The sequence below is a fragment of the Lissotriton vulgaris genome, chromosome 9 (genome assembly GCF_964263255.1).
Source record: "Lissotriton vulgaris chromosome 9, aLisVul1.2, whole genome shotgun sequence".
Taxonomy (NCBI): Eukaryota; Metazoa; Chordata; class Amphibia; order Caudata; family Salamandridae; genus Lissotriton; species Lissotriton vulgaris.
In genome coordinates this window covers 651140661-651165811 of record NC_141697.1, presented here as the reverse complement: position 1 = coordinate 651165811, position 25151 = coordinate 651140661, and the positions used below count along the sequence as shown (strand labels likewise).

The 25151-nt window shown below is 49.0% G+C and overlaps 1 protein-coding gene across 1 annotated transcript in view; it reads left to right on the top strand.

The window, feature by feature from the left end:
• The window catches only part of MAP3K11 (mitogen-activated protein kinase kinase kinase 11), a 284253-nt gene that overhangs the window by 244950 nt on the left and 14152 nt on the right, over nucleotides 1–25151 (top strand). The gene's annotated exons all lie outside the window — the stretch shown is intronic.

Sequence of the window (25151 nt, the reverse complement as noted above, 5' to 3'; positions counted from 1 at the left end):
GGTGAGGCCCCCATTGATTAGGATCTTTGCTCTTGGTTTTTTGTAAGTCTCAGCTACCAGGTGACTAAAGCATTGTCCAAGGTTATATTTAGTAATGACTTTGTTTAGAAAAGACCAGTCGACCCGGTCGAACGCTTTAGCAGCATCGAAGGTAACTATAGTCAGGGGGATTTTTTCGCAAGTTGCTCCATCAATCGCAGCAAAGAGCTTGTGCGTGATCTCACATATTTGTCTTCCCTTTATGAATCCCTTTTGGTCCGGGTGTACCAAATTTGGCATTACCCTGGCCAGTCTCCTCGCTACAATTTGCATAAAGATTTTGTAGTCGCAATTTAGCAGCGAGATGGGTCTGTAGGACTCACAGTTTGTGGGGTTTTTCCCTGCCTTTAAAATGATGCTGACAGTTGCGTCATTCCAAGAGTCTAGGATATTACCCTTTTCCTTATATATTGTGTTCAATAACCTCGTTATCGGGGGGCCAAGATTTCTATCAAAGCTGAGTAAAGTTCATTTGGTAGGGCATCCGGTCCGGCTGCTTTCCCTCTTTTCAAAGCTTTTAGTGAGGCTTTCACTTCTTCAATCGTTATTTCTGAGTTTAACTCCTCTTCTTCTTCTTCCGACAATTTAGGTAGAAGTAGGGGGTCTAGGTATTTTCCTATTTGTTCTTCTGATGAGATGGAGTCTTCCTTGTATAAGTTGGAGAAGAAATTTTCGAATTCCTGCTTAATGACACTTTCTTCGGAAGTTGTGCCGTTTTGATTGCTCTGTTGTATGCTGGCTATTTTGTTTCTGGTTTGGTCAGTTTTAGTTTTCCATGCCAACAGTTTTCCGCATCCCTCACCATACTCATGATTGGCGAGTTTGCTAGCTTCCCACTTCATCTTCACTCTGTTTTCTAGGTAGTCCGCCAATTTTTCTTTTAATTCTCTCCTTTTCTTCTCCAATGTATCTCTTTTTTCTGTCATTTTCAGCAGTTATCTGTACATCAATTGAGTTTATGTTTTTCTCCATGTCTTTAATCTCGTGTTTAACGATTTTTGATCTGTGGGCTCCCAAGCTGATGAGTTTACCTCTGATAACTGCCTTATATGCGTCCCAAGTAATTTGGTTTGAAGTGCCTACTCTATTATCTTCAAAAAAATTGGCTGAGGTTATACCCAGTTCTTCCCTTATCTTAGGGTCCAATAATAACGTGCGGTCAACTGTCCATCTGGGTTGTGATTTATTTATTGAGGTTTGTATTGTTAGTAGTACTGCCGAGTGGTCAGACAGATGCTCTGGTAGATGGCCTATGGCTAATATATTATTATGCAGGTTTTTACTTATCAGAAAATAGTCTATTCTGGACTTGTGGCCTAGTTTTTTATTGTGTAAGGTAAAAGGACACTCCTTGTTACCCTTCTCTTTCCACGTATCAATCAAGTCTAGGTCATTTTTGTAAATACCTAGCCATTCTCTCTTTTTTGGTAGATTGGGTTGTCTACCTGGAGGGGATCTATCCAATTTAGGATCCAGAATAATGTTGTAGTCACCTCCCAGTAATATTGGAGCAGTTGTTGGTAATAATTCTGTGCATAATCTTTGGAGGGGATTAGGATCATCGGTATTTGGTCCGTAATAACCCGCTATAATGAGGCTGTTATCATATATTTTTACTTTGGCTAAGGCCCATCTGCCTTTACTGTCCACTACTTTATGTTCGACTTTTACATTAAGTGATTTTTTGAAAAGTACTGCGATGCCCTTGACATTGCAGTCTTGATTGGTGCATACGTAGGTATCTACCCAACTAAGGATTTTTACAATTTGTTCCCATTCAGTCTTTAGGAGATGTGTCTCTTGGAGAATAATCACTTCGTTATCTATCTCTTTTAAGTATTCGAGGATCCTTCTTCGCCTGCTTGGCGTTCTGAGTCCGTTAACGTTCCAGGAGAGAATTTTGAATTCTTTCGATATTATCGTCATGTTTTTTTTAAATTACCTTTAGTGGGTTCTTTAGTTCAAATTCCATTTTGTTTTTGTCGTCCCGGTGTACTCCTTCTGTTTTAGCTGATGAGGATGTTTTTTTCTTTTTTGTCCCTATTTTGCTCCCCACCCGTGGTGTTTTTTTAAATTGTTTTTGTGTTTTTTTGTGACATTCACTAGTACCCACCCAGAGGAAGCCTCCTATCTTTTCTTTGGGCGGTATTGTTCGCCCTTTTGAGCTCCATGGTTCGCCTTATTTTGCAAGTCTCCCTATCTTAATTTAATGTTGAGGTCCGCAGCTGCTCCTTTATTTGTTCTAAGAGGATCTTTACTTCGCTGGGTTCTCTAATGTTGTGCATTTTATTTCGCCACATGATCCTCAATGCGGCGGGAAATTTCATCTGAACCGTGGCTCCTAGGGATTTTAGTTCTTGCATAAGTTGTCCTATCTCCCACTGTCTATCCTGCGTGGCTTTAGACATGTCAGAGCGGATCCTGAAAGACCAGTTGTCTTTATTTAGGGAGCTGCTCTTTAAACTTTCACTTAAAAGTCTTTCTTTTAGTGTGTATGTTTTGAAGTTTATTAAAATTTTCTTTGGCGTCTTTCTGTCTTTGCTCTTCCCAAAAGGGTCTCGGTGTATTCTCTGTACGTCATCGCTCAGGTTTGTCTCTTTAGTCCATAGGAAGTATTCTTCAAGTAATGAGATGGTGAATTTCTTGATGTCAGGCCCTTCCAGATTATCCGGTACGTTTAAAATCCTCAGGTTATTTTTCCTTGCTTGATTTTCTAGCGATTCTAGTTTTTCTTTAATGAATCTGTCAGAGTCCCTTAGTTTCCTGATCTCCTTTTGATTGGTGTCCACTTTTTTGCTAAGGGTCTCCACTACAGACTCAACTGCTGACACCCTATCGCCCAGTGCATTCAGTTTTTGATCTAGAGTCTCACAGACTTCTTGAATCTTGGCTTGGTTAGACTCGGACACTGTACATTTTTCTCTCATCTCTCCTAGTACCTTCTCCATGAGAGTTTCCATGAGTTTTCCTGTTTGTTCTAGGAAGGTGTTTGGGGGGGAACAGTCTGGGCTACTTGTACTGGGCTCGTTTGTGCCTGATAGTATTTGATCTTGTGGTGCCTCTGGTGTTTCACTTTGTGAGCCTATGTGGGTGCTCATTTCTGTACTCATTCTCGGACTGTTGTCTCTTTGTTCTTCAGTTTGGGGCGGTGCTTTTAGGAGGGAACTACTTTTTGGAGTTTGTGTCGGCTGCTGAACTTTAAAGAAGGATCTCAGCGAGGGGGTAATATTGTTTTTAGGTCTGGTTGAGTCCCTCCTTTATCAGATCTAGGCTTGGGCTGACGATCACGGTTCGCGGAGCCTCTCCTCTTCCTTTTTGTTAATACAGGCAATACCACTTGTTTTGTTGGGGGGGAGGAAGCTTTGTTTAGGGAACTGCCTATTCCTAAGGCAATAGCTCGATCTTATCCCAATCCCTTCTTCACGCTCTAGTCCGGGTTGTGGGACCCTTTTCTCCCCCTTTTCTCTTGTCTCTACTGGTGAACTCTGCACCGCTGATTCAGCCCCTCCTGCACACTCTGCTCTTCCCACACCTTCTGCACCCTCCTTTGCTCCTTCTGTTCTCGATGAAACCCCCTGGTTAACCCCCTTGCACCCTACAATCGAGTCCAGAGCAATACCCCCCTGACCTTTTTTCTCCCCTCGTACCTTGTTCATGAGGTTGCTGCTGAAGCTGAAGACAGACCTCCTTTCCTTGTCCGCAGGGTGTATTTGGAGCCGACTCCTCGATTCTACACTCCCCTCTTCTCCCCCTCCATACAGGAGCTTCGTAGTACTGACTTTCTCCTTACAGGGCTCCAATTGCCTTTTCCCCACTAGGTGAGCCTGGCCAATATTGAAGTTAGCAGAGGGGATCGTCTCTCGGGTGCCGGCGTCTCTGTGTCTAATGGCGCTGCCTTGTTTGCCCCGGAAACAATCTCGCCTCTGCCGAGTCTGCTGGGTCCCTTGCTCTGTGCAGCCGCTACTGCTGCCGCTCTTCCCCTGGAAGAGGAAGTCAACTCTGCCGTGGGCCCTCTGGCACTCCCTCCGTGCACCCAACGCTGCTCGCCCAACGACCAGGAAACACCACAGCGGTACCGCTAGTGCAACAGCCCCTGAATTCCTGCAAACCGAAGTCCCGCATCCCCCGGAGTCCCGCTCCACCAGAGCCTTGCCAGTCTATCGGTGCGGCCTGCTGCTCCTGCGGAGGTACACCAGCTTTGTAAAACTTCTTTTTTCTTAGTGTTTAGTTATTACATAATAAACCGCTATTGCATCTCAGCGGCTGTAATGATCGTAAGGGTTAAGTTACTGGGTAAATTTGAGGACGGCCATGGAGCTCCCGACCGGACCTTCTAGCCGGCCGCCATCTTCCTCCTAACCTATCTCACCATTCATTCCTCTCAAACACACAAACTCTCATACTGTGCAAAAAATATTCACAAGAGAACATATCTGAGACAATGATCTGTATATCTTATGCATTCAAAATAGCATCAGTCCATCGTATTTTGGTTTTGAAAAATCCTTTCCTTGATATGGATCTTTAGATGGGATTCTCAGATGTATGTAGCTGGCCTACGTACGTTTCGGTGAAAGCAAGATGTTATCACCTTCTTCACCTAGAGTTATGACCAACAATCAAAATAGATAGGTCTGGCAAGAGGTTGTTTCAGTTTGTATTCACTTTTCCCCCCTCCTCTTGGACCTTCAATAATCAAGGGGGTACCTTGGCTTTATAGCAGCAATGAAGTCGGAAGAGACTACAGTTTTGGTCAAGTGCGAACACTTGATGTGAACGCTTGTTTGCAAGTTCTGAGACCCTGAATGTTGCCACTGGGCTTACAAAACCCAGCTTTAAGGCAGGAGTCTGAATAGCTCTCTTTTGGCATACACATTTTTATCAACCCTGTGACCCCTGAGAGGTCATGGTATGTTATTTCATTGGTACTTGTAAAGGACACAATGATATGCCGGCATCTTATGTTTTTGCCACAGAAGGGACACCGCTGAGTGGAAACTGCTGGCATCAGACACAAAACGTACGCAGAACAATAGTAAGCAATATCACTATTATATTGGCAAGGATGAATACTAAAATGTACGCAAAATAAAGACAGTGGGAGTTATATTTGTTGGCATGTGTTTCTTCCTACATAGTCAAGTACTAATTTCAAGTAATTTGATATTCTGAAATAATGAGAAGTCAATGTTGGGCTTAGCTATGGTCTGCACAGCCCACAATCTGTATTTAGCAGACTGTGTCTAGGGTACGTGCAAACTAGCTTCTGTCTTCCTGGTCTCACCAGTCCTCTCTACCCAAAACTAGCATTGGCATAGCCAATAGGTCTCGCCTTTGGGAGCTTATAAGTATTTAGTTATGCAGCACAATATCCTTGGTGCAACAACATCAACTGCTGCATGGCTAAACACTTATAAGGTCCCAAAGATGAGACCTATTGGCTATGCCAATGCTTGTTATTATAGTCCTGTTTATTTCTTCATTTGGTGGTGGTACTTGTTTTGAGCTTTTTGTTGTATGCGGGCTGGTTTTTGCATCTTTTTTCAGTAAAATTGTAGCGCTGGATTTCAGACATTATTAACTTTGCTTGCTTTTCTATTTTAGCGAGCTAGCCTTTGGAATAAAGCATCTAATTGACTGTTTTTGGTCCAGGTTCAGCATGGCTAAGATGCTTTCACCTTGACAACGCCAATAGCTTTCCCATCGCTGAGATCTATTGGCTTTGCTAGTGCTTGTTTTGTTAGTTATGTCTCTGACCCCGCCTCTCCACTTGCAAAACCATCCGTGCAGTACTCCCGATCACAGTTACCCACTTTTTTATGTGCTTCACCTGCTGCCCTTACCACTTGAGAACTGAATCTAATGGCAAAGAGATTTTTGGAAACTCCTTAAAACTGAAGTTTCAGGCTCGACACAGAGCAGGCTTGTTGGAAGACTGTCTGACATATGAACTCTGAGATTTCACCCAGTTGGATTCCAGCTATATCTTGTAGCCTTTAATTGCCACCAACTCGGAGCTACTTGTTTTACTGGCCTCAGAAGAATGAATGTTTGGGTGTTTGATAACCTGAAGGGATTTAGAAGTACGTTCTGCAAATGACCTGAAACTATTTAGAGGCCATACATATCCCATTTAACTGATTTACCAAGATTTTAACCTAAATGCTACATTGCTTTGTAGCATGTACTTAACCTTACGAGCTAAATCATGATGCACCCCGGTGCACAACGACCAGAAGCGACCCTCTATATAAGGTGTTTTCGTCACTCATGAAAGATATCCCTACAGTTTAGGCCCAACGAGTGCCTCATAGCATAGGACTCCATTCCGTAAAGCTATTTTCTCTCCTGTAGCTATGGGCGAATAACGGAGTCGTCTTAACGCTCAGCTGGGCTTTAAGTGGGATGAAAAAACGAGAGGGGCTCTGAAAGGGGCGTGGCCAATGTAATTAAGGGCGTGGCTTAAAACACACTTAAACTGAAAAACCTGTGCTTAGTGTGTTGCCCGACTTGTATTTTGCTGTTTCTGTCATTGCATCTAGATATACTACAACAAGTAACATCATACCTACAAGTCAGGACTATTGGCTTTGTCAATAGTTGTTAGTTACATTAGATAAATAAGCAGCTACTATGGCTTGTTGTATATAATATTGAAAAAGCGTCCACTGAGAGCCCTGGTGACACCATGACAATGTTGCTGCTCCTGAGTTTCAAAAAGAGAAGGGAAATCCAGAGAGAAAATGACTCTATTTAAAGGATTCCCCCTTCCCTTACAACGCTCACCTGGCATGAGGTCATGCCGTAACTTCTCCACTATTGAGAAGAGAGCAGTGCCAGCACATGCGCATGGATGTGCCTGCTGTCACTGCAGTCCGGAAAAAAAAACGGACCGTCTGTGCCAGGGCACAAAACGAGCCCGATAGAGACCCGTTTCGAGGCCCCCTCTAAAAAAAAACTACCGGTGCTCAGACCCAGTGAGTCCCGGCGCACTTAAAGCCCTGACGCTCAGTATCAGGGACACCGTGTGTAAATAACATTGTAAATAACTTGGGACGGAAGAAGCCTTGTTCATAACGTAAACATAGCTTAGCGACGCTGTGAGTGATTTGGTAGATGTATGCCTTTGGTTCTTCTTCCACCTGCTGGCGGCATCCGGAACTGCTTTTAGCAAATATAATTTCACGAAGGTACGCATTTTAACTTCAGTTAGAAGTGTGTTTGTGTAATTACATCACTAATGACAAATTACAAAGCACTCAGTACAAGTTGAATTGTTTTTTACCCTAAATTACCGTTCTCTGTTACTACCCAATTTATCAGCTTTGGAAAAACAAAATAACTGTAAAAATGTCCCTGGTAGGTGTAGATAACATAATCGACGGAGCTGTTTTACCAGTATTGGAACTTATGACCAGCAGCTTACACAAGGATTTTGGCAATAAACATTTTAACCGAGAGAGCTGTTTTTGTACACAAACCTGTGGCCTGCAGGATACATGTGGTGCTGTGCATCAAGACACACCTGTGGAGAGTAGGTAATGCACTGCTCTCCACAGCAGATGCATTACGCACTTGAGCTACCTTACCATTAGTCCACTGTGAGGCTTGTTTGACGGAAACATAGAGCTCTACAGTAAGTGCCTTAACCTCCTAACTTACATCCATCTCATTATTATACCCTGAGGGCTGCGTGATGCACTTATAAATCTGCGCAGCAGGGGCATTAACCATCTGTGGTATCTCACTAATATTACCACCTGATATTTGCTGGTTGCGCTCACAGCCCTCTGCGACGGGCCCATTTGTACACTATTTTACACAAAGTGGGTACTGTGAAGAGTGGCTCGGTGATTTAAACACTTCCGCTGACAAGTGTGCTGATTGGAGATAGCCGGTTAGAATCTTAGCATGATATACACATTGTTTCATGGTTGGTATATAAAGTACCATTGAGCAGTATTGGTTAATAGTCATAGCTATTGTTTACAGTGGTTACAAAGTGCAGCAGCAGTGTGTTAAGGTTTTAATAGTGTATGGATCCATATCGGTTTAATAAGTTAAAAAAAATAATGCATAGGTATTGCAGACCATGGCTTGAAGTTTTTAGCTCTATCCGTGATGTCACCCTTCAAGGTGTAGTGTCCCTCTGGACACGTTCTAGTGTTCCTCTTTGTATTACACCCACCCATTCACAGGCGTCACCTGTCAGGTGACCCTGCTAATAAAAGTGCCCGAGGCCAGTTCCAGTACATAACTACTGCATGTTAGTGTGGTCATTGTGCAGCATGTGGGCCTAGGGCCCAAGACATCACAATGGCGATGATCGGGTCTGCACCAGTGCGTGTGCTGGCAACTCCTTCTTACGTCTTCAAGGATGAGAGTATAGCCCAAGTCTAGGACACCCCCTGCTGCCAGCGGAGCATTTACTGGGTGCAGTGGAAAGGAAGAAACGTGTCGCAGCACAACCTATGTTTTGAGGAGCCGCTATCCTGTACATCGAGAGGCGGACACCCGTTTCAGGACCTGCAACGTCCACCCTAGGCGAGCAGACTGCAGAACCCTCCGGCGGAAGGGCCAAAAAAGGGCTATGTCCCAACCTGCAGAGGTGTCTGCAAGCTACCCCGCCTGCCAATTGTGTGTTACAGGAGGAACAGAGCGCCTTCCCAATAAGATGCGACAAGACAAAGCCAGCCGCCCAATGACGCGTAAATGAGTGCTTTGGTCCAGACATAGAAGAAGAACGCGCACCACAAGGTACGGCAGGGCTTACTACGTTCTGGATCGCCTATAGTCTGCCAGAGATAGGTGACCAGAATCGGTGCAGAGCACTCCACACAAAGCGAGTGCAGAATGTATAAAACCCAGCAGGCCTGCATGTACTCACATTACCTCCTCGTCCTGTCTCCCTGTCCCATTCCTGACAAGTGAGCAGCTAGTCTGCTCTACAGAAACCCCTACCTAGCTGAGCTGTTTGCACTTCCCCCTATGATTACGTCACCATCACGTGATTATAAAGGGGGAAGTGCATCTAATCAACATCCTGTTCTTTTTTTTCTGAGTTCCTGAGACCGCGTTCCTGGCTGTGCTGTTGGGGGCTGCCGGTATACCGGGTAAGTTCCCTGCTGTTGTGTGTGTGGATGCGGCGGCGTGCTTGAGCGGCCGCCTTGTTTCTCGCGCTGCCAATCCCCCCGTGATGCCTCTTGTGTTTGGGGCTGTTACTTTGCACGCGGCTTGCGTTAGCGGCCGTCTCTGTTTTGGGGCACTGTTTGTACACGTGGCTCGCGTTAGCGGCCGTTTTTGGTCATTTCACTTACCGGGCTTTGTTTGGCCTGCTTCAGCGGCCGTCCCTGGGTTTCCTCTGGTCCTTTTTCGCCCTGCTTTAGCGGGCAGGGGCTTTGAAGGAGTTGGTGTTATGGCGCTCCAATGGTTTGTGCATTAGGGGGCCTGTTGGCTGCTAATTGGGCTTTTTATGCCGGCCCATTGCTTTCCTGCCACAGGTGTTCGGGTCCTCGTCCTGTATATATGGGGTCCTTCTTGGATGTTTTTTTGTCCTTGTTTTTGCCTGTTGGTGTGGTTTTTGGACTTGTGCTTCTAGGATGGATGCTGAGGCTTCATCTTCTGCGACCCCTCTGGATGCCCTGCGCCTCCTTGTCAGTGAGGCTGTGGCTGCTGCTTTCCTGGCTAGGGATGCGGCTGGTCCTCCTCCCAAGAGACCTCGTGTTTCTGTGGATCCACAGGCTGACCCTGAGGATGACTTGGGTCTTGAGGAGGATGAGGGTGTGCGTGGACGTTTTGTTCAGGGTGCTGAGCTCACTGAACTGTTCGCACATGTTAGGTCCAATTTGGGGTTCTCTCCTCCTGCCGCTGATGTTTTGGAGGATGACTTCTTCACGCAATATGTCCAGCCTGCTCCGGATTCTTTACCTTTGTACGGTGCTTTTCGCAAGGTGTTGTCCCACGAATGGCAGGAGGTGGACAAGTCTGCTTTTCCTCGTTTCCTGTCTCGGCGTTACCCTCTGGAGGGTTTTGCTACTGAGTTCCCTCAGGCTGTGAAGGTGGATAATCTGATGGCTGGCCTCTCTTCTCAGGGTTTGGTCGTTTCTGAGGACGCCCTTCCTGCGTACGCTGTGGATAAGCATGTTGAAGGTGCTGTGAAGCGTTCTTATGCTGCTTTCAATTTTTCCATCCGTGCAACTGCCTATTCCAACTATAAGGTTCAGTCACTCCTTAAGGATTTCCAGTCCCTGTCGGTTCTGCTGCAGGACGGCGAGGATGCCACGCCTCTTTTGTCTTTGATGGAACAACAGGTTCGGTACCTGTCGGATATTTCCTTTGACAATTTGGGGGCGGCGGCGGCTGCTTCTGGTGCTTCCATCGCTGCCCGTCATATTTGGATGCGTTCCTGGAAGGCGGACTCTTCACAGAAGTCGGTCCTCCTTAAATGGCCCTTTGCAGGTTCCAAGGTGTTCGGCCCTCAGCTGGAGGGTATGGTCAAGCAGTCTGCTGAGAACTGAAAATTGGTGGCTCCGGTCCGCCCTCCTTCTCGGCGTCGTGGATTTGGTTACCGTCGCGCTTTTGGGCCTCCTGCTCGTGGCGCTTCTCAGCCCTTTCGAGGCTGGGGTCGTGGCCGGGGGGCCCCTGGAAGTGCCAAGCCCCGGGCCGCTGCCGGTGTTGCCACCCCCGCTTCCTCCTTTTCTCAATGACTGTCTGCCCTTGCCGGTTGGTGGTCGCCTCCAATCCTTCCGCGCCCAGTGGTTGTCGGTTCCGGATGCCTGGGCGGTTCAGACTGTTTCGGAAGGTTGCCGGATCGAGTTTTCCTCTCCTCCTCCTCCGGGTTTTGTTCAGACTCCCCTGCCGCGTCTTCCTCTGCGCAGGGATGCTTTGTTGACAGGTGTGCGGCTCCTGTTGGAAAAGAGGGCTATTGTGGAGGTCCCCCTCTGGAGAGGGGCAGGGGTTGCTATTCTATCCTCTTTCTTGTCTCGAAGAAGGACACTTCGGATCTTCGTCCTGTTCTGGATCTGAAGCGGGTCAATCGCTTCGTGGTCCACCGTCCGTTCAAGATGGTGACACTCCAGTCCATCTTGCCTCTGGTCCTGCCAGAGGGCTTTCCTGGCATCCCTGGATCTCATGGATGCTTATCTGCACGTTCCTGTCCATACGGAAGACCGCTGTTTTCTCCGGTTTGCTGTGGGGAGCCTTCACTATCAGTTCCGGGTACTCCCTTTCGGCCTTTCCTCGGCGCCCAGAGTGTTCACCAAGCTCTTGGCCCGTCTGGTGAGTATCCTTCATTCCAGGGGTCTTCTGGTTTTTCCATATCTGGATGACTGGTTGATTGTCTCTCCTTCTTATTCGCAGGCTCTGTTGGATGTGGACCAGGTGTGTCTACTGCTCAGTTCTTTTGGGTTCCTTATCAACCACAGGAAGTCCTCCCTGGTGCCCTCCCCGTCCCTGAAGTTCCTGGGGGCTCTCTTCCACATGGACTTGGACAAGGTTTTTCTCTCGCAGGAGCGCCAGTTGACTTTGTTTCGTCATCTTTCCTGGCTTCTGTCCCAATCCAGGGTGTCTGCCCGTCTCTGGTTGCGGAGTCAGGGGGAGATGGCTTCCACTCTGCATCTCCTTCCTTGGTCCAGGCTCCATCTGTACCCCCTTTTGCATCATGTCCTGTCGCACTGGGATCCTGCCTCCTTGGACTACGAGACTCTAATCCCTGTCACTCCGGGGATTCGGGCGGATCTCCAGTGGTGGTTGTCCCCTCTCTCTCTTTCCCGGGGGTTCGATCTCCTTCCTCCTCAGTCTGTGATCGTGTTGTCCACGGATGCCAGTGCTTTGGGGTGGGGTGCTGTTCTGGGTGCCTCCAAGGCTCAGGGTCGGTGGTCCAGTTTCGAGTCCCTCCAGTCGTCGAACTGGAAGGAGTTGAGAGCGGTTTGGTTGGCTCTTCTTTGGTTCGCACCTCTCCTTCGGGGTCGGGCAGTCTCTGTGCAGACGGACAATCAGGTGGTTAGTTCTTATGTGAATCACCAAGGGGGCATGTGTCATGCTCTGTTTCTCCTGTTCCGGAAGATCGGCCTTTGGGCCGAGTCGAGTCTCTTGTCTCTGACGGCGGTCTATCTTTCGGGGAAGGAGAATGGGCCTGCGGATTCTTTGAGCAGGGTGTTCCCCTCCTCGGTGTCCCTTTGTCTGTCCCCGGATCTGTTCGACCTGATTGTCCTCCGGTTCCGCCTTCCTTGGCTGGATCTGTTTGCCTCAGAGGAGTCCGCCCTTCTTCCTCGGTTTTGCAGCAGAGTTCCCTCTCCATTGGCGTGGGCTACCGATGCTTTCTCGATTCCTTGGTCGAGGGGTCTGCTGTTTGCCTTCCCTCCGTTTGCCTTGATTCCGAGGGTCCTCCGGAAGATTCGTTGGGATCGGGCGGAGGTTCTCCTGGTGGTTCCGGAATGGTCTCGGCAGTCTTGGTTTCCCCTTCTGCTGGCCTTCTCGGTTTGTCCTCATTGGAGGTTTCCCCTGTCTCCCTCCCCACTGCGGGCTCCTCTTCTCGGGGTTGCCTCCCTGCGTCGCCTCCGGCTGGGGGTTTGGCACTTGAAAGGTTACGTTTGCTGGGTCTGGGTTGCTCGCTTGAGGTTGCCCCTTGTCTCCAGCTGTCTAGAAGTCCTTCCACCTTGAAGTCGTATGCCCGTCACTGGAAGAATTTCTCCTCCTGGTGTCTTGTGAGGGGTCTCTCTTCTGCCTCCTGTGAGGCCGTGAAGGTTTTGGACTTCTTGCAGGATGGTTTCGTCTTGGGGCTTGCGGTTTTCTACCCTTCGGACCCAGTGGGCTGCCATTCTTGCTTTCCGGGGTTCTTCCGTTTCCTCTGTTTCCCCGTTGGTGGCTCGCCTTCTACGGAGTTTCTTGCTTCAGCGTCCTGTCTCTCGTTCTCCTGTGCCTCCTTGGGATCTTCCCTTGGTTCTCCGGGCTTTGACGGGTCCTCCTTTCGAGCCTTTGGATTCCATGGTCCTGAAATTCCTTTCTGCTAAGGTTATTTTCCTGGTGGCCATTACTTCTGGGCGGAGGGTTAGTGAGATTGGGGCGCTGATGGCTTCCCCTCCCTTCTTGCGCTTTTGCGAGGATAAGGTCATTCTCCGTCCGAGTCAGTTCTTTCTTCCTAAGGTGGTGTCTTCCTTTCACTGTCAGGAGGATATTGTTCTCCTGGTGTTTTTTGCGGCTCCTGCCTCTCCTGAGGAGGTGCCCCTCCATTCTTTGGATGTGCTGCGGGCTCTCCGCATCTACTTGGAGCGTACGGCTGGCTTCAGGAAGGTTGATTCCCTGTTCGTCACCTATGGCCTCTCGGGGCTGGGGCTTCGTCCTTCCTTGTCCACTTTGTCTCGGTGGGTCAGGGGTGCTGTGGTTTCTGCTTACGATTCTGCCCGCTGTCCTCTGCCTTCTTCTATTCAGGGTAGGTCGACTAGGAGCATGTTGTCCTCCTGGGCCATGTTCAAGGGTGCCTCGTTGAAGGACATTTGCAATGCTGCCACGTGGGCTTCTCCCCATACTTTTGTTGCACATTACCGTCTTCAGTTGGGGATGGCGGCCTCTGCTGCCTTTGGGGCTTGTGTCCTGTCTTCTGTACATGAATTATAGTTTGTACTGTTTTCTGATGATTAAAATGGACCTGTTTTTTCTCATACTTTCTGGTCTGTTTTTTTCTCATAATCACCGTGTGCTTGGGTATGGGCTCACTTGTCAGGAATGGGACGGGGAGACAGGACGAGGAGGTAATGCCTGGCTACTTACCGGTAATACACATTACTCCGAGTCCTGGTCTGCCCGTCCCATTCCTGAGCCCTTCCCTCCCTCCCTGGTTTGGGTTTTTATTTGGGTGATTGTCTGTTTTTTCGTTCTGGTTTTCTTTGGTATTTTCAGGGTGTTGATTAGATGCACTTCCCCCTTTATAGTCACGTGATGGTGACGTAATCATAGGGGGAAGTGCAAACAGCTCAGCTAGGTAGGGGTGTCTGTAGAGCAGACTAGCTGCTCACTTGTCAGGAATGGGACGGGGAGACCAGGACTCGGAGTAATGTGTATTACCGGTAAGTAACTGGGCATTCCCTGCCTGCAAGGGTTTGCAACACCACGAAAGCTGCCCTGCTGACAGTTAAGCGCCTTCCGTCCAAGCATCCCCAGCCACGCACAACTTACATTCCTAGAGTCTGCCGTGACAAAGAAACAGCAGCCATTATGCCGCCGGGCAGCCGCTTGTGTGCACCGTATGCACTGTATGCAATGCAAGGCAGCCCTGATTAATCACACATAGACATACATGGCAAGCTGCCGCTTTAAGAGCCAATCTCACCTTGTTCTCACTGCTTGTGGCGGGTAGAGTGGCCACCCCCTCGTGCCCCGATGAGAGACTGAAGCGCTGGAGGTTGTGATCAGAGACACCTGATTGGGGTAGGCCTGACCGGCATTGCACGCCTCGAGTGGCTGGCTGCAACTGCATCGTGGAGGAGGGACCTCTCAAGGCAGTGCAGCTAGCCGAGAGATGCTGTCAAATGCAGGAGCCCGAAACGAAACACAGCTCCTGCGTCGTGTCGACTACTGCGCCTCCATCTTCAGTTCACCGTGAAGCCCGCAGTGTCATGAAAGCTGCTGCGGCCTTCTGCATTGAAGACTGCACCACCTAGCTGTCATTATTATAAACCACATCCACGAGCCTACAGTGCTAAGCGACCCAATGGGGTTCACAGACTCATGAAAGTAAAACCGCCCAGGCGCTAGCATACCTGCAATAACAGCTGGGATCACCCCTGCAAGCCGCATTCCAGCATTAAGATGAACCGCAACATTAAAGCTGCCGGCCACTCAGAAATGACTTGCAGTGCCACCTAGTGATGGTGAGCTGTACTACACTCAAAGAAAAAACACTTCTGCATGTACAAGTGCCCCCCCCCACCCCCCCCCATGAGGCAGGACAAAGTCAGCTGCCATTATTGAGCAGTAAAGGTGAAAAGACATAGCTAAATAAGTGAGCTGTAACCACACATTCTGCACCACGTGACGTAGCTCCAGCACAACCGAGTAGCCACTCCACACCCCAGACAAAGGCCACAGCTCCAAAGGAAGAGGCTGCTAACCCCTGCACAGTGCCCTTGCCAAGAGAGCGGCCAGGTGTACAGAAAAAGTCTAGGCCGCGAAGCCACATGCAGCCATGGGAAATCTACTGTGAAAGACTGTCCAAAGAGTGCCAAACGCCCCTGGGGACCACCTTTCGTTCCGGAGGGGAGGGACTGATACACCCCCCACGGAGAGAGACCCCCTGCCTAGCCCAGAGAATTCCAGCCAGAGTAATGGAACCAAAGCCAGACAAGCTCCAAGCAGCGAAGCCAAAAGGCAGCAAGCCCAGCCAGCAAGCGCACTCAAACCAAAAAGGAGCACTGGGCGCTACGCTCCCTCCAGCCCAGTGGCTATCTTGGACCTCCGCACCTAGAGAAGATAATGGTGCATGCCCACTAGTGGTGAACAACCACCACTGTATGAGAGGGTAACGGGCGCGCAAGGTGCCAATAGAGGGCACCCAAGAAGAGGACAGAGTGCACAAGGTCAGAGGTGTGCAGAAGGCTGCACCAGCTAACCTGACCGCATGGGCAGGTGCAAGGGAGATAGAGACATCTCCACAGAAAAGAAGCAATTGCGAAGACAGCTGAGTGTCCTCCCTCACACTGCCTCAATACGGAGTTGCCAGTGACCCAAGAAAGGCAAGAGAAGAGTCGCACACTCCACGTGGCAAGCTGCCACCGCAACATATGCTCCAACGACAGGCAACACATGGCTGGATGCCATATTCGCACAGCAAGCGAGGAGCACGTCACTCGGAGTGATTGACCCGATAAGCACGCCCGTATAGAGGCAAGATCAAGTGCCACGACGGCGCAGCCTCGAGGTGCAAGCATGACACTCTCGAGTGAAGAGGAGCACCGCACAAAACCCCTGAGGAGAGGAAGGGACCTGCAAGTGGTCTTCAAGGAGAAGGAGCACATCCTACCAAAAGGACAGGCCTGCAACAGGTCAGCAGTACAGTAAAGACTGTCCTAAGAACTGGACACGACCAGCGAGATGTCCATGTAGTGCAGACATGAGACCTGTGGGGTGACGCCACATCCACGTGAGGAACCTGGTCGGAAGAGCGTGGCTTTACACCACTCCGCAAAGGAGGAAAGGAAAGTGGCACAATGCCACGGGGCACACCACCACCACAGGCGCACAAGAAGGAAAAGGAGAAGAGCGACAGGACAGAGGACTCGTGCCAGCACTGGAGAAGGTGTTCATCAGCACAAGCCAGCCACCTGGGTGCAGAGGCGTCACTGGAGACAGCTTCACGGGAGGACCAACCGTAAGCCGATAGCGAGCGCGATCTGTGTCCAGGCCCCACGCTTCACAGTGCTACTGTCTACTCTCCTGTCACCGGCTGCTTGGCATCGATGGCACCACATCTGGCAAATGCACCTGCCAGAAGACACCCGTAAGTGGGCACAAAATCCCTCCAGTCCTCCTCACTCCACAAGGTCACCGAAAGCAAGTGATCGCTGCCTGTTGCCAAACCGAAAGAAATTTATTGTATCCGTCCTACAGGTGCATCATCACCAAGAACATCTGTGGAGCAACCAGAGTGGATCTAAACACTCGAGACATCAGGAGTTCAATGAGGCTAGCCACCCAGGAATCTCCTGTGTTCCGCCATAAATCTGAAGCCTGCCAAAGAAGAGCATACCAGACCATTGGACCATCCACCCTTGGGGTTACACGAGGCTTGGCCCTGGCTCTGTTGGGAGTTCTACAGCGACCCCTCAGCGCGGTCTACAAAATGCCCGCACAGACCACATGATCACGTGGCAATCCTGGGGCAAGGGCCTCAACGAAGTTCCTGTGAGGCAGTTGGAAGCATGGAGGTCGGACATGGAGACTGGTTTCCCAAAGACCATCTGAGGAAGGCATAGAACCGGAGTCCGGACGGCGAGAGCACACCGACCGAGACACCACTCTGCGGCTACATGAGCGATTTGGCTGTGGTCTTGTTGGCAGTTCCTCAGCAACACCTTCACGTGGCCTACAGTAAGCCCTCACAGCCCACACGATCCCAAAGCAGCCCGGCAGGAAGGCTGTCCCGGAAACTCCTGTGAGAGGGGAGTCCAGGCAAGAGAGGCAAGTCTGAAGTTGCTCTTCTATCGGAAACTGGAAAGCAAAAGTTTGGGAGGGATGTAGTGTCCTGCCGGACATGTTCTAGTGTTCCACTTTGTATTACACACACACTGTACACCCACCCATTCACAGGCGTCACCGGTCAGGTGACCCTGCTAAAAAAAAAAAGGGGCCGGGCGCACTTGCCCTGGGCCTGTCCAGTACATAACTACTGCGTGTTAGTGCTGTCATTACGCAGCATTTGGGCCTAGGGCCCAAAGATACCACAAAAGGCTTCACCCTATGGGACTCCAAACCTTTCTGCCGCTGCTTTCCCATTTTGTAGGCTCATGAAAAAATGATTTTTCTAATTTTTCTTTAAATAGTGTTATTTTTGTTCATAAGAACATACCACGTTCACTTACTTACTCATACTAACAAACAGATCAAGAACTGTACATTCTGAAAGATACATCTGCCAGTGGATTTCTCACCTTGGAAATATCCCCTTGCGTCAGCAACATTCGGAAATTCTTTCGTAGCTTCGTGCCGACGTGGGCGACGTCATAGAGGCACAGCATCGCGCGCGACTCCGCTGACGTCACAGACACCATATTAGGCCCACACCGGCGTGATGACATCAGTTCCCTTTTTCCCGTGTTGTCGACGCTAACAGTTTTCTAGGGATTGTCCGTAGCAATTGCTCTAACTTTGTTACTCTGTGATAATTGTGCTTCATTGTCTTCTCTCTCGACAAGTCTTCGAAGAAGACTGGCTTTAAAGCTTGTGGGGAATGTGGAAAAACCATGTCCATTACGGATGCACATGAATGCTGCGTATGGTGTCTAAGCTCCAACCATGACGTCGAAGACTGCCAGTCTTGTAAGATGACACCAAAGGCCCTGCCGGAGAGAGAAACCAAGCCTCTCGTGGCGAAACTTAAAGGCAGAAAAGAGAAGAAAAGTTTGAGGTCGCGAACTCGGCGTTCGAGGTCAAGGTCTCGTTCGAGGTCGCGCTCGGACTCGACCTCGGCCCATGCTTCGAGATCTTCTAAGAAGAAACATAAGAAGAGAACCCATGAGTCCCGACATTACTCGAGGACGGACTGGGGTTCAAAGCCGAAGTCACAGGTGAAGCTGGTTGAGAAGGTCGTGGTGTCTTCGGCTTCGGAGGAGCAGGACGCCGAGGGTGAAGTGTCGCATGCGAATTCGCCAGGTTCACCGAGGCAGATAGCGAATCCATCTCCGGTTCTGTCCCATCCTTCAGGTCGGGAGGATGAAGGTGAGGAGGAGGTGGTTGGTGAGGGAGAGGCTCCGTTGCCCGAGTGTCCGTCGACTCCGGTGCACCAGCCCGAAGAGGAGGTCGACGTCGTATTGACTCCGCGCCCTCAAGTACAGCCCGGGGGTTCATACCCAGCCTTCCCGGCTCCAGGTCAGGATCCGACGCAGTTCCTGAATGCAATGTTTGGTATATATTCAAGGGCTATGTACCCCACTGGGGCTCCTACTGATCCCACGTGTCAGATGGCGTTTAGTTTGGGTGTTCCCCAGACCTATGCTCCTGCGCCTTTTATGCCCTTTATGCCGGCTCCAGCGCCGCATTGGCATTTTCCGACGCCGGCGAAGCCTTCAACTCCGAAGTTATCGATGCCGAAGCCGTTGACGTTGAATCCATCGACGCCGAATCCGTCAACTCCGATGCCGAACCCTGATCGACCTCATGTGAAACAGCCTTGTCCGACGTCCGTATCGGCGCCGTAATCAGCTCCGACGGAGTCGACAATGGATCCGTCGGCATCGTATTTGAAGCACAGGTCGAGGCGTGAAGCCCAGAGGCTTATGGAGGAAGAGAGGTTTTGTGAAGAAAATATGGAGGAGGGTGAGCTGCAGGAGTCTGAGGACCCATTTGATGACCGGACTGTGGCTAGTGGCCTTGAACTGTCCCCTGAGTGGGATTTAGCTTCAGTGCCGGATGCGCCCTCTAAAGATGTGGCTCGTTACCATGTCGTGATAAGGAAGGCTCTCTATACAAACGTGGAAACCCAATAAACCCTTGTAGGCTTGGGCAGTAAGTGATCAGAATACAAGGTGACTACAAGGGATTCTGTTTTTGAATCTGACTCAATTATTTTTTCTATTTTTTGGTTCACGCATTAGAACCTAGCGTATCCTTAGGATAACTCATCAAAATAGTTGAATGGTTTTTTTAACTGAACACTACATTCGTTGTTAAAAAGTAAAGAGCACACAGCAGTGGAAGGTTATGTTTAAAAAATTGTTTATATTGGTATAAATCACAAAATGAATTAATGAGGATAGAGGACCATCATCAGGACTAGACTTTTCAAACGTTGTTGCACGACTCTCGATTCTAATTGTGATTTTTGAACCTCTGCTAGCTACTTCTGAATTCATGTCTGGTTATCTGATTACGCCTGGCATTAAGATTGACTAAGATTTAGGACTGCTGATCACTCAAAGGTTTTTTGACATACTACAACTGATCCAGGTCTCTTGTTCCGTTTTGAACTAGCCGGATAAGGGTCCACTTTGAAGGTACAAGCGTTGACTGTACAAGATATTGAATTCAGATTACATCCAGAATAACCCCAAGTTGAAATACCGTATAAATCAGAAGATCCACTATATATTCTGTGTTGATCCAAGGGGTTACATTTGAAAAGTCTAGTCCTGATGATGGTCTTGTTGATGACAGCCCATAAGACCGAAACGTCGACATAAGCATCATCTCCTCAGCTATTTTTTACTACAGGACACCAGGATACATTTTTGACTTTGGTTTCCTCATTTACTCAATGGAGTTGATCTTACTGTTATGAATTGTCAATCAAATATGTATATGTTGCTATTCATGATGGTTAATGTATAGTTTTGCTCAACCTCTATCCCCATTAATTCATTTTGTGATTTATACCAATGTAAACAATTTTTTAAACATAACCTTCCACTGCTGTGTGCTCTTTACTTTTTAACAATGAATGTAGTGTTCTGTTAAAAAAACATTCAACTATTTTGATGAGTTATCCTAAGGATACGTTGGGTTCTAATGCGTGAACCACAAAATTGAAAAAATAATTGAGTCGGATTCAAAAACAGAATTCCTTGTAGTCACCTTGTACTGTGATAAGGAAGGCGGCAAACTTATTGAACATTACTCTGCCTACTGCTGAGTTTAAGTTGAACCTTCTCACAGAGGTCCTTCACTCACCATCTTCAGTGGTTGAACCGATACTGCCGTTTAATGATGCCCTGGCAGAGCCAATTTTAGATGTTTGGAAGAAACCTTTGTCAGCTCCTGCAGTATCTAGGGCTGTTGCCAGGAGATATAGGGTTGCTCCTGATGACCCAGAATTTTTGTCAACTCACCATCTGCCTGAGAGTTTGGTGGTGCAGGCTGCCTGTTCCAAGAGGTCAACGGGAGATTTTCCACAGGTTCCTGCAGAAAAAGAGTCGGGAAAACAGGATCAGGCTGCTAAAAAGGTTTTCTCCTCCGCCAGCATGGCGTTTAAGTCCACAAATGCGACCTGCCTGATGGGGCGTTATATCCACGCCCTTATGGATACTGTAAAACAATTGGTGCCAAAGATACCGGAGGATGATAGAAAAGACTTCCAAGAGGTAATCTCGGACACTCAGGCTGCAGCAAGGCAGGTGATCCAGAGTCGTTTGGACACAGTGGATTCTGTGGCGAGGGTCATGGGCTCTTCGGTGGCTACGAGGAGAGCTGCATGGCTGAAATCGTCTGAGTTTTCTACAGATGTCTAGTCTGCATTAATGGATCTACCATTTGACAGACCTGGTTTGTTTGGCAAAAAGGCAAATGCTGCTTTAGAACGTTTTAAAGACAGCAGGGCGACGGCTAAGTCGTTAGGCCTTCAGACCAGGGGCACTTTTGGAAAAAGCTTTAGAGGGTTTGGCAGATCTTCTTTTCGTTCCTACAAGTCAACTCAGCAACAGCCCCAGCAGCAGCAAAACACACTGTACAAGGCGTACAGGGGCATACAGAGAGCACGTCCAAGAGGTCGTCAAGTCGCCTCCTCTTCTTCTTCCTCTTCCCCTTCCCAGCACCCTGCCAACGCAGCAAAGCAGCCTTAGATCCACCATTCCGGATCATGCGAGCCCAGTAGGGGGCCGGCTTACCCATTTCTTACGAGATTGGGAATTGATTACATCGGATCTTTGGGTTCTCAATCTCGTGGAGAATGGGTATGCTCTTCCCTTTCGGGAGTTTCCCCCAAATAACCCTCCTTGCCAGGGTTATTGTTCGGAGGACCACCTGCTTCTCCTGCAGGAGGAAGTCCTGGTGCTGTTCAGAAAAGGTGCGATAGAGGTGGTTCCGGAGCAGGAAAGGGGTCAGGGATGCTACTCCTGGTATTTTCTGATCCCCAAGAAGGATGGCAGGCTTCGGCCAATCCTGGATCTCAGGATCTTGAACTTGTATCTGAAGCAGGAGAAGTTCAAGATGCTCACCCTTGCTCAGGTTCTTCAGGCGCTGATGGAAGAAAACTGGATGGTGTTGATCGACTTACAGGATGCGTATTTTCATATTCCCATCTTGAAGTCGCACAGAAAGTATCTCTGTTTCACGGTTGGGTCGCAACACTACCAATTTGGTGTCCTTCCGTTTGGCCTTACTACTGCGCCTCGAGTCTTCACCAAGGTGAGGGCAGTGGTGGCAGCGCATCTCAGAAGGCCGGGGATACCTGTATTCCCGTATCTGGACGACTGGCTGATCAAAGCATAGTCGCCGGAGAAGGTGCTCCATCACCTGCAGGAGACAACTCAGTTGTTGCACAGGTTGGGTTTTTCGATAAATGTACCCAAATCTCACCTGGTGCCCTCCCAGCGCAACCTGTTCAAAGGTGCGGTACTGGACACTACTGTATGCCGTGCATTCCCTCCTCCTCAAAGGATTCACGACATACAGGAAATGATTCCTTTGTTTTTCAATGGAGCGGTCGTTCCAGTCCTGAAGGTCCTTCACTTGCTCGGTCTGATGGCTTTTTGCATTCTGCTGGTCAACCGTGCACGCTGGCACATGAGGGCACTCCAGTGGTGCCTCCGCAGGCAGTGGTATCAACACAACGGAGATCTCAGGGAGTCAGTAAGGATCTCCAGAGAAACTGCAGCGGATCTGACTTGGTGGAGTGTGGAAGGCAATCTGTCACAAGGAAAGCCTTTTCATCTACCTCCATCTGTGGCCACAGTGATAACGGATGCATCCACTCTAGGGTGGGGTGCTCATCTGGGGGATCTGGAGATAAAAGGTCTTTGGTCTCCAGAGGAAAGGTTGCTTCACATCAACCTTCTAGAGTTGCGGGCGATACGTTTGGCACTCAAGGCCTTCCTCCCTCCCCTTCACGGTCAGTCAGTCAGTTCAAGTCCTGACGGACAACACAACCGCGATATGGTATGTCAACAAGCAGGGAGGAGTGGGGTCGCAGTGTCTCTGCAGAGAGGCGCTGCGTCTCTGGTCCTGGGTTCAGGAAAAGCAGATTTGTCTGATGGCAAATCATCTGGCCGGGGTTCTGAACGTTTGTGCAGACACTCTGTCGGCAGTTCTCCGCCGACCACGAGTGGAGGCTCCATCCAGAGGTAGTTCGACAGGTCTTTCGGAGTTGGGGAGCTCCTCTGGTGGATCTTTTCGCCACTCACGAGAATGCTCACTGCCCGTCATTCTGCAGCCTCCAGTTTCCGATGCAGGGAGCCTTGGGGGACGCTTTTCAGTTGAGTTGGAACTCACTGCTCCTTTACGCGTTTCCCCCGTACCCTTGATTCCTCGGGTTCTGAGGAAGGTTCGCCAAGACCGGGCCCAAGTTATATTGATCCCCCCGGATTGGCCAAGAAGGGTGTGGTACACAGATCTTCTCCACCTCTCCTCGTGCTTGCCGCTCTGTCTCCCTCACAGGGCAGATCTCCTCTTCCAGATGGAGGGGCAGGTTCTACACCCCCATCTCCAGATCTTACACCTTCATGCCTGGCGATTGAATGGGGCAACCTGAGTTCCTTTTCTCTCCCACACGATGTGGTGGATGTCATTTTGTCAGCCAGGCGTGACTCCACTAAGTCCATTTATTCCTATAGATGGTCTAAGTTTGTTGCTTGGTGTGCGGAGAAGTCCATTGACCCTTTAAGGGCTCGTTTGTCCAATATTCTTCAATTTGCTCTCTCTTTGGCCCAGCAGGGTTTTGCGGTGGCAACTATTAAGGGTTATTTGTCGGCCTTATCAGCTTTCCTTTGTTTGCCGGACCAGCCCTCTTTGTTTAAGTCACCTATCGTTTTGCGGTTCATCAAGGGCCTTACCAATACATTTCCACCAACTCCTTTTATTGTGCCTCAGTGGGACTTGAACCTTGTACTTACTTTCCTGATGGGTTCGCCTTTCGAGCCATTACACAGGTGTCCCTTGAGGCTTTTGTCTTTCAAGACTGTTTTTCTGATAGCAATTCCCTCGGCAAGGAGGGTAAGTGAGCTTCAAGCTCTTAGTTCAAAGCCCCCGTTTTTATCCATTCATGCTGATCAAATGGTTCTCAGGACCAGGGCTGCTTTTCTGCCAAAGGTAGTAACTCCTTTCCACCTGGGGCAGTCTGTTACCCTCCCTACCTTTTTATCCTCCCCCTCACCCTTCCAAGGAGGAGAAAAGACTTCACCGCCTGGACCCTAAGAGGGCGGTGAGCTTTTACCTGGACAGGACGAGTGAATTCAGGTCAGATGACCAGCTGTTTGTTGGATTTGCTGGCTGCAGGAAGGGGAAGGCTGTGCACAAGCGCACGCTATCAAGATAGATAATTTTATGCATCAAGATCTGCTACTCCCTGGCGGGTAAGGAACCTCCAGAGGGTATAAGGGCTCATTCCACTAGAGCTAAGTCTGCAACATCTGCTTTGGCTAGAGGTGTGCCTGTAGAGGACATTTGCAGAGCCGCGACTTGGGCCTCAATCCACACTTTCGTGAAGCATTACTGCTTGGATTCCGAAGTGAGGGGGGACGGCCGCTTTGCGCGTTCTGTCCTCCAAGATTTCTTGGTATAGCGGAGTGGACACCCTCCTCTGGGAGTGGGGACTGCTGTGGGAATCTATTCACAAGGTGAGGAATCCACTGACAGATGTATCTATCAGAAGAACAAGTTACTTACCTTCGGTAACGCTTTTTCTGGTAGATACAGTATCTGCCTGTGGATTCCTCACTGACCCACCCGCCTCCCCGTTGTCCACTCTTCTATACCAGAGTATTTGTATTGTAATGTAATGTATAATATTTTCAAAGGAAATGTTTTATTTTGAATGTTTTCCTGCATTGGCTTCACACTATGCGTGTGTTTTATCTTGACATTTGTGTACTGTGTATTCTGTATATATATCTACTGTCATCGGTCCATCCGTGTGCCTCGAATGCACGGAAAAAAGGGTGGAACTGATGTCATCACGCCGGCGTGGGCCTAATATGGTGTCTGTGACGTCAGCGGAGTCGCGCGCGATGCCGTGCCTCTATGACGTCGCCCACGTCGGCGCGAAGCTACGAAAGAATTTCCGAATGTTGCTGACGCAAGGGGATATTCACAAGGTGAGGAATCCACAGGCAGATACTGTATCTACCAGAAAAAGCGTTACCGAAGGTAAGTAACTTGTTCTTTCTAACACTTGGAATTCTCTGTGCATTAAAATTCATTTATCCTGTAAATCTTTCTAATGTACACATTGCTTCATCGCCAAAAGCCGAAACGAGTGGGGTAATCTAAGCTCCGGGAACTTTTGCACAGCTGGATAACTACAGATTGTACCTTGTTTATTAGAATGCGTTATACGCCGCCTATGACTTGTACATGAAACTAACGCTCCTCCCAACTTTACTGTTTAATTTTTTTGGTGGATCTCCAAATTTGTGATAACGATGAGTAACTGAATAGCTCTTTCCATTGCTTATCTCAGATTGTGTTTTTCACTC